The sequence below is a fragment of the Arachis ipaensis genome, chromosome B1 (assembly GCF_059453495.1).
Source record: "Arachis ipaensis isolate K30076 ecotype BB chromosome B1, ASM5945349v1, whole genome shotgun sequence".
NCBI classification, from domain to species: Eukaryota; Viridiplantae; Streptophyta; class Magnoliopsida; order Fabales; family Fabaceae; genus Arachis; species Arachis ipaensis.
In genome coordinates, this window is record NC_142436.1 from 72,068,430 (window position 1) to 72,079,090 (window position 10,661).

Sequence of the window (10,661 nt, forward strand, 5' to 3'; positions counted from 1 at the left end):
TTCGTCACTTCCCATTTGATTTTCTCACCAAGATGACGTTGGCTAGCCATAGTGGGTACTTGACTTCTCTTATGAATCCTGCCTCCAGTAGTGCTTGCACCTGTTCTTCCACAACTTGGGATCGCTCTGGTCCAAGTTTTCTTCGTTTTTGCTGCACCGGTCGAGATCCTGGATAGACCGCCAACTTGTGGCACATTAGCTTGGGGTCTATGCCTGGCATGTCTGCGGCTTTCCATGCGAAGAGATCGACATTATCTCGTAAGAATTGTATCAGTAATTCTTTTGAGTCTCATCTTAGGATCATTCCGATGTTAGTTGTTTTGTCCTGGGTGTCTCCGATCTGAACCTTCTCTATCTCGCCTTCTGGTTGTGGACGGAGTTCTTCTCGTCGCTGAACTCCGCCAAGCTCAATTGTATGAAACTCTTCTCCTCTGCCTCTGAGGTTTAGACTTTCATTATAACAGCGGCGTGCCATCTTTTGATCTGCTTTTATCGTGGCTATCCCCTCTGTAGTTGGGAATTTCATGCATAGATGTGGAGTCGAGACTATTGCGCCGAGTTGATTGAGAGTTGTCCGACCTATTAGAGCATTGTAGGCTGAACTTACGTCGACCACAATGTAGTCTATTTTGAGGGTCCAGGATTGATTCCCTTTTCCGAAGGTTGTGTGTAGCGATACGTATCCCAGTGGTTGTACCGGGGTATCTCCTAGTCCGAACAGACTGTTTGGGTATACTCTAAGTTCCTTTTCTTCTAAGCCGAGTTTGTTGAAGGCTGTCTTGAATAAGATGTCGGCAGAACTCCCTTGGTCTATTAATGTGCGGTGTAGATTGGCGTTTGCCAGTATGATAGTGATGACCATGGGATCATCGTGTCCCGAGATGATGCCGGATGCGTCCTCTTTAGTGAATGTTATTGCAGGGATGTCGGGTGCTTCCTCCTTTTCCTTGACATGATATACTTCTTTGAGATGTCTTTTGCGAGATGATTTGGAGATCCCACCTCCTACGAATCCGCCATGTATCATGTGGACGTGTCTTTCTGGTGTCCGAGGTGATCGTTCAGTTCGTCCGGCATCTTCGTCCCTTCGTCTCTTTCTTTGGTCCTCATTTCGGGTGGCTAGAAATTGATCTAATTTTCCTTCTCTCACCAATTCTTCTATGATGTTTTTTAAGTCAAAGCACTCATTGGTGGAGTGCCCTCGGACTCGATGGTATTCACAGTATTCATTCCGATTTCCTCCTCCCCTTTTGCCTTTGAGAGGCCGCGCTGGGGAGATTTTCTCTGTATGACAGACTTCTTTGTATACGTCCACCAGGGATACCCTGAGAGGAGTGTAATTATGGTATTTTTTTATTTTCTCCCATTGTCGATCTTCTTTCCTTTTGGATTCCTTGTCTTTATCTCGGTAGGGGGCCCCAGATTTTGATGGTTCTCCCAACCGAGCGTTTTCTTCCATGTTGATGTATTTTTCTGCTCGCTCCTGTACTTCCTCTAGGGAGGTAGGGTACTTCTTTGATATAGATTGGCTAAGCTTTGTATGTCCATGCATATTTTGTTGAATCTTTCCATGTAGTTGCGGAGGCTCTCCCAATCTCCTTGCTTGATCCCTAGTAAACTGGGGGCGCGCTTGGCCTTATCTTTCTGGATGGAGAATCTGGCTAGGAATTTTTTGGCCAGGTCGTCAAAGTTTGAGATGGACTTTGGAGGTAGGTTGTCGAACCATCTGATCGCTGTATTCGTGAGAGTTGTTGGAAAAGCTTTACAACGAACGGCATCTGAGGCGTCGGTGAGGTACATTCTGCTTCTGAAATTGCTGAGATGGTGGTTGGGATCTGTGGTGCCATCATACAAAATCATATCCGGGAGTTTGATGTCTTTTGGAATTTTGGTTTTCATAATTTCCCTGGTGAATGGGTCTTACTATTTGCGTGAATTTTCGTCTGGGGTAGTCCGAGGAGCTTTTGATTTGATATCGGCTTCTAATTGCTGTAGTTTTTCTTCCAATTCTCGGCGTCGCCATACCTCTCTTTGTAGATCCTTTCCGATCTCTCGTTGTTGTTGGGTTTCTTTTTCAAGTTGCTTTAAGTGATCTTGAAGCGCTTCTATTGCTCTCGGATTTGGTGAGTTTTTATCCCCGTTGGATTCCGGGGTATCTTTCAGTGTAGTGTCCGCGTTTTTGTGCCGCGTTCTATCTTCTAGTTCTGAATTGTGGTCGTTGTCATGGTCGTCCGCCATGGTAATTGGATGATTTCCAGGTTCCCCGGCAACGGCGCCAATGTTCCGAGGGTTACCTGAAACTGGAGGTCGATCTCGGATGAGATCTTCTATACTGGTCAGAGATGGCGTGTCCGGCTGGCTGGTGGCGACCGGAGCTGTTGTGTCCGACTTGTTGGACTTGCTGCACGGCTGATCCTTGGTCACCGGAGGGTGGGGGTACCTGCAAGAGACTCCGATGCTTAAGTTAGCTTGGGTATTAAACAGGTTTTATGTAGAATCAGAGTATGAGTTATACCTGGGTGCTCCAGTGTATTTATAGTGGTTGTAGAGTGACCTTTCTAGATAAGATAAGTTGGTTATCTTATCTTATCTTATCTTCTGGTGAGGTCAGCTTATCTTCAATGGAACCACCTTTATCTTTATAGGCTTGGATTGCCTTTGGATTTGGGTCATGTTCCTCTATTTGGGCCCTTTATTGGGCTCTCCTGTTGATTTGGCCGACCTCTTTGAGAAGAGGTCGGGTAGCCTGACCTGAAGAGGTCGGTCGCTTTGTCACCAATCATCCCAGGTCGGGTAGCTCGACCCAGGGTATGAACAGAAACAAATGAAGCTATTTTCCCAGAAAGCTACAACATCAAATAGAAAGGCAACAAAACATGCAAAAACCCAAATACCCTCAAGCACCGGGAGAAAAACTAGAAACATGCATCACAGCAAAGATTGAACATCACGACGCCAAAAGGTTCAAACTTTCAATCATGCAAACGAAAAATCAAAGCTTCACCAAAGAACCAAAGACAAAGCGAAGAAAAAGGTAAAAAAGCTGAAAGTAGAACAAACCTGGAAAAAGCAGAAAGCTTCAAAGAAAGTTGAAGATGAGAGATGGAATCCAGAATCACCCTTTCGCAGCAAGAAAAAGCACTAACAATCACCAAGCAATGTCGCAGGGAGAAACGCAAAATTGCAAACTTCAGGCGAAAACAGAAAAGTGAGAAAGAAAAGGGAAGTTACAGTAACAAGAGAAGAGAAACTGTTTTCCTGAGTGAAAAATTCAAAATAAAGAGGCTAGAGAAACGGGGCAATAAAAACCAATTAATGAGGGTATTAAACCCTCGCGCATTCCCAAGACCAGAGCGCTAATGCAAAGCGCGTGCTTTTAAGAACAAAGAAAAATGTTCCACATTCAAAAAAAGACTATATAAAGAGGCAATCGACAGATGCTCGAGTTCGGCTTTCACCAGAAAAGGATCGAAGTCCTAAAATCAAGACTCAACCTCAAAAGAAAGACCAAGCTCGAGCAAGGGCACTGTTCATACCCTGGCTCGAGATGTCCGACCCGGGATGATTAACGTCAAAGCGACCGACTTCTTTAGGTCGAACCATCCGACCTCTTCCCAAAGAGCTTGGACAAGTTGACAGGATAGCCCAAAGAGGGCCCAAAATCGAGGAACATGACCCAAGTTCAAAGGCAGCCCAAGCCTACAGAGAGAAGGGCGGTTCCCTGGAAAGATAAGCTAACCTCACCCAAAGATAAGATAAGATAAGGTAACTAATTTATCTTATCTAAAAAGGTCACTACACACCATTATAAATACACTGGAGCACCCAGGTATAACTCATACTCTGATTCTACAAAAAACCTGCTTAATACCCTTGCTAACTTAAGCATCGGAGTCCCTTGCAGGTACCACCACCCTCCGGTGACAAAGGATCAGCAGCATAGCCAGTCCAACAAGTCGGATACCACAGCTCCGGCCGCCATTCACCAGCCGGACACGTCAGCTCTGACAAAGTACAGAAGATCTCGTCCGAGATCGACCTACAGTTTCAGGTAACCCTCGGAACACCTGCCACCTCCTTGTGGAGCTCGAGCATAAGGCTTTCTGGGCTACTAAGCTCCTCAATCTTGATTCTCAAGCAGTAGAAGAGAAAATATTATTGCAACTCAATGAATTAGATGAATTCAGACTTAAAGCTTATGAGAATGCTAAGATATACAAGGAGAGGGCCAAAAGATGGCATGACAAGAAAATTTCAAGAAGAGAATTTGAACCAGGGCAGCAAGTGTTATTGTACAATTCCAGGCTCAAGATTTTCCCTGGTAAACTCAAGTCCAGATGGACTGGCCCTTATCTGGTAACCAAGGTCTCTCCACATGGAAATCTTGAACTTTTGAATGAAGCTACAAAAGATACATTCACAGTAAAGGGTCACAGAGTGAAACACTCCCTGGGAGGACCCTGGAACAAGGAGGAGAGCATTCATGAGCTAATTGAACAAGAATGAAAGACGTCAAGCTAGTGACAATAAAAGAGCACTTGTTGGGAGGTAACCCAACCAGAGGTAACTTTCTTTTCTTAGTTGTTTCAATAAGAAAGTTAAGTAGGTTTCCCTGTATTGCACGGAGTTAAGTTTGGTGTTGCACACCAAAATGAGTTCAAAAAGAGTGAATATGTGATGCTAAGTTTGGTGTTCCATCACAGATTTCATGGAAACACATTGCAACCCTCCGAAGAGCATCATTATTCATTAACTCGAAACAATCATGGAAACCACTTAACAGTTGTTTAATTTCTAGTTCATAGTTTGCTTACTTAATAAAAGCACAACGTTTCATGCATGTAATCAATTTGCTACATAATAGATGTTGGCAAAGAACTAAGTTTGGTGTTCACACAACAAAACAAGTTCAGAAGCCTACAAACATACATGCAGGCTAACCATTTCTCAAGTGCTTGGGGGACAAGCAACTTCCAATATCTTTGCAGGAAGTCATTCAATTTCTTGGAGGGACTATGCATCATCATAAAGAAGAATACAAAAGCTAAGGATGATGATGAAGGACTAAGCAAGAAGACACCAAGAGGTTGTATTGTCACTTAATTATTTCCAGTTTGAAGTGTTTTAATTGGAAGTGTGATTGTACCTTGTTTTCATAATCATTTACATTCTGTTTGTCTTTCTTTCATGTCATTTCAGCTTGCTAGTCTAAGTGCTTATGCCATGCCATCTTGCTTAAGTTGTATGCTTTGTTCCCCATGTTTGAATAAAAGAAAATATTGTGAAATAGAGAAAGAGTAAAAGGTCCATTTTGATAAAAGATAAAATAAGGTTATGTGGTGGTGCATGCTTGAATAAATAGAAAGTTCACTAATAAAGTTAAAAGCCATAGTGTTCCCTTAAGTATGAGCTTAGTTTGCATTTTATGAAACCTTGGTAAGCAAAATATCCTTACAAAAAAAAAAAGAAAAAAATAAAAGAGAAACCAACGTTAGTGGCAAAGTTAAGCCACTAACGGGCAGCAGTAACGTTGGTAACATAGAAAGAAAGAAACAATGAATAAGCTAGGCACCAATAGCTTGAGCCTTAAGATATATGCCTGTGGTGCTTTTGTATTAGGACATGCTTAGATGATTAGGTTCTGAGGAATGCTTTATCACTTGATAATTTGGGTTAACTAACCTGGGATTATCAACCAAAAGTCCATTATCAAGAGCAACCTAACTACAAAGCATCTAGTAACCCAAAGAGGTGCTGGGCATCAATTTCTCAAGGATTAGATTGCAAGCCAAATGTCTGTGGTGTGTATGTGTTGAGGAGAGGCTTGAGTTAGTAAGTATGAGGGGTGCTTTAACATCCAACACCTTGAGCCAACTGGGTCGGGAGTGTTGACTGAAAGCTTACCATAAAGAGCTGCCTCAACACAGAACACTAAGCTTCAATAAAGAATAAGTCTCTAAGAAAAAGAAAAGCAATAAGTTAACACCAAGGATTAGAGAATAAAAAGGTTTCATAGAAGCACCTGAGTCAATATTTAAGTGGATGTCTAACCTAAAAACTAATAAGTTCATGAGCTTCAAAGATATCATGCATGAAACCCCATGAAACAAGATTGATTATCTCTCAATAAGGGCTTACATCTATCTCTGTTTTCATCTATTTATCTTATGCTTTACTGCTTGCTTGGGGACAAGCAAGATTTAAGTTTGGTGTTGTGATGTCTAGGCATCTTAGGCTAGTTTCACAAGCCTTTTTCATTAGTTTTTACTTGGTTTCATACACTTTCTTAGGCAATAAGTAAGCATTTGGATGAGAAATGTATACATGTCTTGATTCAATCAAACATTGTTATTTCTGAGCATTTTCATGAGATTAATGCAAGAACTATTTGATGCTATAAATGATGCATTATAGTGTGATTATGGCAAGGCTTTGATACATTTGTTTGGTTGATGATAGGTGAGGAGAAGCAAAGCAAGGGCAGAGAAGAAGCAGAGGCCATAGCGTTAGTGGCCAAAGTTAGCCCACTAACGCTATGGCTAACATTGCAAGAAAGGAGGAAGCAACGTTGGTGGCCTGATAAGCGGATAATTTATACGCTTTTTGGCATTGTTTTTAGTATGTTTTTAGTATATTTTAGTTAGTTTTTATTATGTTTTTATTAGTTTTTAAATAAAAATCACTCTTCTGGACTTTACTATGATTTTGTGTGTTTTTCTGTGATTTCAGGTATTTTCTGGCTGAAATTGAGGGACCTGAGCAAAAATCTGATTCAGAGGCTGAAAAAGGACTGCAGATGCTGTTGGATTCTGACCTCCCTGCACTCGAAGTGGATTTTCTGGAGCTACAGAAGCTCAATTGGCGCGCTCTTAATTGCGTTGGAAAGTAGACATTCTGGGCTTTCCAGCAATATATAATGGTACATACTTTGCCCGAGATTTGATGGCCCAAACAGGCGTTCCAAGTCAGCTCAAGAATTCTGGCGTTTAACTCCAGAACTGGCACAAAAGCTGGAGTTAAACGCCCAAACTGGCACAAAAGCTAGCGTTTAACTCCAAGAAAAGTCTCTACACATGGAAGCTTCAATGCTCAGCCCAAGCACACACCAAGTGGGCCCGGAAGAAGATTTCTGCATTAATTACTTATTTCTGTAAACCCTAGGCTACTAGTTCTCTATAAATAGGACCTTTTGCTATTGTATTTTCATCTTTGGACGTTTAGTCCCTAGACCTTGGAGGCTGGCCATTCGGCCATGCTTACACCATTATCACTTTTGTATTTTCAACGATGAAGTTTCTACGCACCATAGATTAAGGTGTGGAGCTCTGCTGTTCTTCATGAATTAATACAAGTACTATTGTTTTTCTATTCAACTCAAGTCTATTTCTTCTCCAAGATATTCATTCGCACCCAAGAACATGATGAATATGATGATTATGTGACACTCATCACCATTCTCACCTATGAACGCGTGACTGACAACCACTTCCGTTTTACATGCAATCAAGCTTGAATGTGTATCTCTTGGGTTTCTAATCTAAGATTGGAACCTTCGTGGTATAGGCTAGAATTATTGGCGGCCATTCCTGAGATCCAGAACATCTAAACCTTGTTTTTAGTATTCTGAGTAGGATCTGGGAAGGGATGACTGTGACGAGCTTCACACTCGCGATTGTTGGGCGTGTGACAGATGCAAAAGGATCAATGGATCCTATTCCAACATGATCAAGAACCGACAGATGATTAGCCGTGCGGTGATAGCGTGCGTAGAACATTTTCACTGAGAGGACGAGAAGTAGCCATTGACAACAGTGATGCCCAACATAAAGCTTGCCATGGAAAGGAGTATGAATGATTGGAAGAAGGCAATAGGAAAGCAGAGGTTCAAGAGGAACAAAGCATCTCCATACGCTTATCTGAAATTTCTACCAATGAATTACATAAGTATCTCTATCTTTACTTTATGTTTTATTTATCTTTTAATTATCAATCTTCCATACCCATTTGAATCCGCCTGACTGAGATTTACAAGATGACCATAGCTTGCTTCAAGCCGACAATCTCCGTGGGATCGACCCTTACTCACGTAAGGTATTACTTAGACGACCCAATGCACTTGCTGGTTAGTTGTGCGGAATTGTGACAAAGTGTGATTCACGTTTGAGAGCTCCAAGTCTTTGGCGCCATTGTTGATGATCACAATTTCGTGCACCAAGTTTTTGGCGCCGTTGCCGGGGATTGTTCGAGTTTGGACAACTGACGGTTCATCTTGTTGCTTAGAGTAGGTACTTTTTTTATTTTTCAGAATTTTTAAGAATGAATTCTAGAGTTTCAAGGTGATGTTCTTATCATCACAAAAGCTGATTGATTCTCATCAATTTAGCTGCTGAATGTAATATCCTGCTGAAGCTTAGCTAACCATGTCTAATCTTTTTAGACTGAAGCTTTAGACTAACATTGCATGATTCCTGGAATTCTTATTAAAAGTTTTGAATATCTTTATTCTCTTTTCCATATGATTTTCGAAAAATCACAAAAAATTTATAAAACCATAAAAATAAAAAATATTTTATGTTTCTTGTTTGAGTCTAGTGTCTAATTTTGGTGTCAATTGCATGACTTTCTTCTTCTTGCATTTTTCGAATATATGCATATTGTTCTTCATTGATCTTCAAGTTGTTCTTGATGATTTCATTGCTCTGATCTTTAAATTCTCTTGTTTTGTGTGTTTTGTTGTTTCTCATATGCATTCTCAATTTATTAGTGTCTCTTATATGAAAATTTTTAAGTTTGATGTCCTACATGCATTGTTTGTTTGATTTGAGTTTCCTAAGATTAGCTGTATTTTGATTGTTTCTCATCATTGAAAAATTAAAAAAAAAATTTCAAAACTATGTCTTTTCATGTCAATAATACAGAGAATTGAAGATTCAGAATATTCAGCAGAGGAATCAAACAGAAAAAGCTGGGCGTTCAAAACGCCCAGTGAAGAAGGAAAACTGGCGTTTAAACGCCAGCCAGGGCTGGGCATTTAACGCCCAAAAAGGTAGGATTTTAGGCGTTAAACGCCAGAATGGATGCCATTCTGGGCGTTTAACGCCAGGAGGACACTAGAGGGAAGATTTTGTTTTTAAGTCAAATCTTTTTCAAATCATATCTTTTCAATCATATCTCTTCAAAATCAATTTCTTTCCATTTTTTTATTATTATTATTTTTGAAAATCCTTGCTATAATTAATGATTTACTTCAAAATTTTCAAGTTGTTACTTGCCTATTAAGAAAGGATCAAATTTTAAATTTTAGAATCATATCTTTTAATTTCTTGTTAGTCAAGTAATCAAATTTTAAAATCTTTCTTTTTTTAAATTGATTTTCAATCATATCTTCTCAATCATATCTTTTTAACCACATCTTTTTCAAAATTAATTTTCAATCATATCCTTTTAATTTCTAATTTCAAAATCTTTTTCAAAATCACTTAATTTCTTTCCCAATCTTAGTTTTTGAAAATCAATTACCAAATTTTCAAAATTTCTTACCTTAATTTCGAAAATTTCTTCCCCTCTTCTCACATCCTTCTATTTAAGGGACTAACACTCCTCTTCAAGGTGCAATTCGAACTCTATCCCTCTTGATAAATTTGAATTCTCTTCTATCTACCTCCTCCTTCTATTCTTCTTTTCCTCTGACACCTCAAGGAATCTCTATACCGTGACATAGAGGATTCCCTACTTTCTTGTTCTCTTCTCTTTCATATGAGCAGGAGCAAAGATAAAGGCATACTTGTTCAAGTTGATCCTGAACCTGAAAGGACCTTGAAGAGAAAGCTAAGAGAAGCTAAAGCACAATTCTCTCTAGAGGGCCTAACAGAGCTTTTCAAAGAAGAAGAAACAATGGCAGCTGAAAACAACAATGCCAACAATGCAAGGAAGGTGCTGGGTGACTTTACTGCACCTACTCCCGACTTCTATGGGAGAAGCATCTCAATCCCTGCCATTGGAGCAAACAACTTTGAGCTTAAGCCTCAATTAGTTTCTCTAATGCAACAGAATTGCAAGTTTCATGGACTTCCATTGGAAGATCCTCATCAGTTCTTAGTTGAATTCTTGCAAATCTGTGACACTGTCAAGACCAATGGGGTTGATCCTAAGGTCTACAGACTTATGCTCTTCCCTTTTGCTGTAAGAGACAGAGCTAGGACATGGTTGGATTCACAACCCAAAGAAAGCCTGAACTCTTGGAAAAAGCTAGTCAATGCCTTCTTGGCAAAGTTCTTTCCACCTCAAAAATTGAGCAAGCTTAGAGTGGAAGTCCAAACCTTCAGACAGAAGGAAGGAGAATCCCTCTATGAAGCTTGGGAAAGATACAAGCAATTGATCAGAAGGTGTCCTTCTGACATGCTTTCTGAATGGAGCATCATAGGTATCTTCTATGATGGTCTGTCTAAACTGTCCAAGATGTCATTGGACAGCTCTGCTGGAGGATCTCTTCATCTGAAGAAGATGCCTACAGAAACTCAGGAACTCATTGAGATAGTTGCAAATAACCAATTCATGTACACTTCTGAAAGGAACCCTGTGAATAATGGGACAAATCAGAAGAAAGGAGTTCTTGAGATTGATACTCTGAATTTCATACTGGATCAGAATAAAATATTGAC

General features: G+C 40.2%; 1 non-coding gene across 1 annotated transcript; it reads right to left on the bottom strand.

Moving 5' to 3' along the window:
- Window positions 1-10,296: 10,296 nt before the first annotated feature.
- Window positions 10,297-10,404, bottom strand: LOC148576993 (small nucleolar RNA R71). The gene has a single exon (XR_015904297.1). It is a non-coding gene; the product is annotated as a small nucleolar RNA R71 (small nucleolar RNA).
- Between the last annotated feature and the right edge of the window lie 257 nt (window positions 10,405-10,661).